At 43.1% G+C, this 4,936-nt stretch overlaps 1 long non-coding RNA gene across 1 annotated transcript in view; it reads left to right on the top strand.

Annotated features, from left to right (window-relative positions):
- LOC103780116 overlaps positions 1-2,519 on the top strand; it is a 3,782-nt gene extending 1,263 nt beyond the window's left edge. The window contains exon 2 of the long non-coding RNA XR_608200.1: positions 1,689-2,519. This is a non-coding gene — a long non-coding RNA (uncharacterized LOC103780116). The remainder of the gene's footprint in view (positions 1-1,688) is intronic.
- The last annotated feature ends 2,417 nt before the right edge of the window (positions 2,520-4,936 follow it).

The following is a 4,936-nucleotide window of genomic DNA, read 5'->3' as shown; positions in this document are numbered from 1 at the left end:
CCATTAATGAAGATGTTGAACAGGACTGGACCCAGCACTGATCCCAGTGGTTACAGGTCTCCAGCTGGACTTGGCACCACTGATCACCACACTTTGGGCTCTATTGTGAAGCCAGTTCTCAGCCCATCCATTTTTTTCAATTAAGTTGAAATAAAATAAATTTTTTAGGATAGGCATTTTAACTGTTTCACATGCATGTGATGAAGTATGTACCTTTCTGTAGGCCAGATGAGTCCCTCAAAATACATGGCCCATGGTTATGGGTAATGAGTTTGCTGTTGCTGCAATCCTCGTGCCTGTTCTGCTGTGGTAGAAAGCATTATGGGGAGAAAACAGTGCTTTTTTCAAAAAAAAACCCTTTAGATTCTGAGAATCTTTAGATTTTTAGGAAAATCTTTGGAATAAGACAATTTTGAAGTTCATCGTTGTAATCAAAAAGCTTTTTGATTTCATAGGGAGAAATCTGAGCAGCAGAAAAGTGTTGGGGTTTTTAGAGTTCAATTAGAGGGAAGTATGTGGAACTCAGGCAGAACAGAACCTAACCAGGGCAGAGATGACATATTTGGGATGATATATTTTTTTATTCTGGTGGAGTGACCCTCATTTTGAATCACAGGTATCACACACAGAGATGTTCAGAGCTTGTTCTGTGTGTTGGTAAGCTCAGGATGTGCTCAGGGTCAATGTGACATCTCACCACCCACAGTAATGCCTGTCCACCTCCATGCTCAGTTACCAGCCAGAGAGGTGCCACCAGCATTGTGGTGGTTCACAAGAAATGCAGAATGCCCATGGCTGCTGGTTTCACCTTCCTCAGCCTTTCTGAAAGGATTCACAGGGGTGCCAGGTATTAACAGGCTGTGCCTGAAAGCACAAGGACAGTGGCAAGGGTTTGAATCACAAAACAGATAATGTTTAAACTTTTGGCCTTCTGTGTTTGGCACAGTCAGTACCAAAACTTACTCTGAAGTAGCAGAACAGTGTTGGTACATCAAGGCAAGTAGGTTTTGTGCTGCTCTCTGATCCTCTGTACAGATAATACAGCAAGAATCAGAGAGAGCATATGGCCCCTGAGAAATGTAGGTAGTATTCCTGTTCCTGTCTACAAATCAGAGTGCTTAAATACAGACACAGAATGTGAAGAGTTACAATTACTTGTATAGGATTTTAAGAATATCAAATGAGATCCTGGATGATAATTTCTATCCCTTTTTCTGTGTATCAGAGAGGCACTGAGGGAATAAAACTGAAAAAAATAAGCTAAAAAACAACCCATCCCCTTTAGACCTTTCTGTGGTATGTGCCATTCCATGAAGTTCTGCAGAGGAGGAACTGGATTCATAAAAAAACAGAAGAAATTACATTTCTCTGTGCTTATCTCTTTCAGTGTTTTATAAATTGAAGGTGGAAGTCTGTTTAGACACTAAACAATCATAACCATCTGGAGACACTCAGATTTGTTGGGGGTTTTTTGACTTCCTTCATCAGAAAATCTATATGTGGTGTTTAAAAGCCAGCATGTATCAGCAGTGCAGAGATGTAACCAGTGTGTGGTGCTGTTAATCCTTATATTGGCCAAGAGTGAGACCTCCTAGCAATCTTTTGGTAGCTGTGTTTAAAAAGATACCATTGTGGAAAGAGCTGAGGGGAACTTAGGGATGTGCTTCTCTCCTCACTTTTGGCAACAGGTCCCGCTGGAGGAAGGTTTGAATAAAGCAATTCATTACTTCCGTAAGGAACTTGAGTACCAGGCAAACAATCAGTATATTCCCAAACCAAAACCTGCCAGGATGAAGAAAGGAAGAACAAGGCATAACTGAAGACTGAGAGCTGGACAGGAAGTTCCCTGCTTAACGTTGGACGGATGTAATATTTTATTTCTTGTTGTTTTTTTTTTTGGAGAGAGACTTTGAAACAGGTGTCATGAAGAACAAACTGGAATTTCATTCTGAAGCTTGCTTTAAAGAAGTGGATGTGCCTAAAAATAACAATATTCCCCTTCCCCTGCAAATCTTGCCTTGCACTTTTTAAATCTGTCTTTTTATGTAAAATAGAGTAGAAGCATCTTTTAGTATCTTCAAGTTTTATATCTTGCTGTGAGATCATTTTGTTGTGACTGTCCTCGACAGTTTTATTTACTGGTTTCTTTGTGAAGCTGAAGATAAACACAAATGGGATGGAAATGCCAATTTATTTATAAAATGGGTACTATAAAATATGAGATGTTCTACTATGCATAAGAAAAAAGCTAGTGGTGTTGTCAGGTAAGAGAGACTGACATCTATAAAGGAGTTTAAAAGAAATCTGTATGAGAGCTTTATGTATTCTTTAAAGGAGAGATTTTTTCAAAGGTTTAGTGGTAGGTGTACACTTGAATTTGAGATATTTTCATTGATGACCATGGATAAGGATATTTTGAATCACTACTGTGTTGTGCGTGCTCTGGGAATAAAGTTAATGTATTATTGGTTACAGTGGTTGAATATGCTATTTTAATAAAATACTGAAACTTCTCTTTACTAGTTCATGGGTTTCACTGTGGGCACTTCTCTGGGCGTTGCACATTATTAATACACATTTATTGTGTATTAATTAGAAAGGAAGACCAATAATAACTGGCTCAAAGTCAGTACCATGGGTCTTTCGTGGCCTGGCTCTGAACAGACGTACAGGAGGGGCAGCAGGATGTCAGCTGAACAGACTGGACAGAAACAATTATTCCAGCTCAGGTATTTGACAGTGATGCAGAGTGTAAGATTGCCTTTAAACTGTAGAGTCTGACTTCAGCCTCCCTAATGGAGGCCATGTGCCTGTTTTAAGCACTTATTGAATTGCCAGTAAATGCTTTCAACTTTGATAACTATGCCTGTCACCTTAACAACAAAAAAACCCTCCAAACAACCCAATTTCCTTTATTTTTAATAGTTCCCCTTTATTTTTAATCCCTAAGACTGGATACTGAGGAGGGGAGACTGGCAGAGAGTTTTTAAAAGGTATTCTGGCCTCGTGCCACTCCAAATTGAAAACACTAAATCTCATCAAGCAAAGTGACTTGACTTTATCTCATTAAAGCTTGCTGCTTTGTTGGCTTTCAAGTGTCTTTAGGTTGATGGTGAAAGTGAGAGTTACCTGTAGTGATGAAAGTCTTGGGGTTAAGTTTGGTCTGGTCTGAGGTGAGTCTTTGAGAAGGCAGATGAGGGTTTGCTTGCTGATGTTCTGTGCTCCCATCTGGGCTTACACATCTTGGCAGGAGAAAGAGGCATCGAGTTTGCAGGGAACCACAGGTGAGAAACTGCTGCTGCCTCTAGAAGAGCCACTTTGGATGGAGGATGGTGGAACACAGCACTGAAAGCTTGGAAACATGGATTGGAAACAAAGAATGAAGCTGAGACGTGTTCTGTTTTCCAGGCCTGAACACAATGTATTGTGGTTGGTTTGGGTGGTTGCATTTTTCAGAAGATTGGAGAGTTGGGGTTTTCTGCTATCACCTTGTCAGTCAGGAAGGCTAAAGCTGACATGGCCAGGCTTGAGGTGTGGTTTTGGTCACACAAATCTGGTCAAACAAGCAGCTCAGCCAGTGCTCTATGCCAGGCCTCTCTGAGTGAAGAATATGCAATGCAGCAGAGGTCTGTGGTGAACCAGCCAGCTTGGTGCTGGTGGAGTAGTTCAGTGAAAGTGTAGTCTCAAGAAGTCTCATGTCTATCCTAGCCTTGTTTGAGGCTGATCAGAGAAGAGCCACCCACAGGAATGGAGGGCTCCTTTTGCATGGCAGGAAACCACAGGAACGTTGTGCTGAAATAATTCATATTTCTTAAAAAAAACAAGAGAGTGGTTTTCTATTTCTTTTTCCAGTCCCTTTCCTTCTCTCACTTGCCTGTTCCACAACAACAAACATGGCAAGAGCTTTTTGTCCACCTTCTGTCACCATTTACAACCTGGAACAAGCAGCAGTGGGTTCACTCTTCATGCTCTTCAGCAAGGAGGGAGATCTTCTAAATGCCTTGGTCCATGCCATGGCTGAAGCAGCTGGATGGCCAAAAACATAAAGCCACAAGGAACTATGGGGTGGTCTCCTATACCACAACCTGGGCTTTGTCCACCCCACTGCAGAGAAAGCTGTTCTGAGCAGTGAAGCTGAGGTCTTTCCACCTGGGAAAGAGCCCTGGGGTTAAAAATGTCCAATCCACCATCCTCCATGGGTTTGTGCTACAAGTAGGAACTCAAAGGGAGTGAAGGCCCAGAAATAAGTAGATATACTACAGGCTGCCTGAGGTCTTTCCACCTGGGAAAGAGCCATGGGGTTAAAAGTGTCCAATCCACCATCCTCCGTGGGTTTGTGCTACAAGTAGGAACTGAAAGGGAGTGAAGGCCCAGAAATAAATAGATATACTATAGGCTGTTGTTGAAGACACTGGATTTGGAGACACCTCTGTAGGTTTGGGGGTGTGTAGGGGGTTGGCTGTGGGAGCACAGCAGCAGGACGTCCATGCTTGGCCATGGAAGCAGTCAGACCTTGGAGGCAGTCAGCAGAGGAGGCAGGACTGCCCTGCCAGTCTGACTGGCACATGGGCCTCGCTGGCACACACAAACTGGGGCATGTGGCAGCAGCAGGGCTTGAAACATGAAGTGCTGGAGCTTGGCCAAGCTGTTCTGTTGTGCAGGGAGCCACAATGAACAGTGGCTGCTCTTCTGCCCTGGTGGAGAGGTTGTGTGACGTCAGTGGCAGGGGGTGGGGATGATGTGAAGCGCTCTGTGCTGCCTGCACAGCAGAACAGAAAGGCTGGGAGAGGGTGCACAGGTTTCTCTCTGTTTTGGGACAGAAATGGTCAAAGCAATTTAACTTTTTTTTATGTCATTAACTTTGAAGCACTCCGTGCAGCTATGAGAAACTTAAGTCTTCCTCCTTCTACCCAAAGCTGGGATGGCTCAGGCTGGC

This window comes from Merops nubicus, unplaced genomic scaffold (genome assembly GCF_000691845.1).
Source record: "Merops nubicus isolate BGI_N331 unplaced genomic scaffold, ASM69184v1 scaffold21339, whole genome shotgun sequence".
In the NCBI taxonomy this organism is placed as follows: domain Eukaryota; kingdom Metazoa; phylum Chordata; class Aves; order Coraciiformes; family Meropidae; genus Merops; species Merops nubicus.
The sequence above is the reverse complement of the archived record's forward strand: the minus strand, read 5'-3'. Positions and strand labels throughout refer to the sequence as shown.